Source organism: Sinocyclocheilus grahami, unplaced genomic scaffold (assembly GCF_001515645.1).
Source record: "Sinocyclocheilus grahami isolate Dianchi unplaced genomic scaffold, SAMN03320097.WGS_v1.1 scaffold104.1, whole genome shotgun sequence".
NCBI lineage: Eukaryota > Metazoa > Chordata > Actinopteri > Cypriniformes > Cyprinidae > Sinocyclocheilus > Sinocyclocheilus grahami.
The window spans coordinates 432,813-433,149 of NW_015505283.1; positions in this window are offsets into that span (position 1 = coordinate 432,813).

A 337-nucleotide genomic window follows, 5' to 3' on the forward strand; every position below is an offset into this window, starting at 1 on the left:
AGTGTCTGAGAGTGCAAGTCTGAGAGTGCAAGTGTCTGAGAGTGCAAGTTCGAGAGTGCGAGTGTCTGAGAGTGCAAGTCTGAGAGTGCAAGCGCCAAGCTGCAGCCAGACCCTTTTGGCCTCCTCCTCAGACTTGATGCACATGCAGGTTGCCAGATTGACAACACCAACAGGAACGAGTGCACTCGATGATGAATGAAATGAAATCCGCTCTGTTTTCCGCCAACTGCCAACCCGGGCTGAGGAAATACAATTGGGTAAACTGGCAGTGGGCGGGTATCACAGACCAAAACAGAGACCGACATTCCGGCCCGGAACGCACATTTTCAAAGGAGAA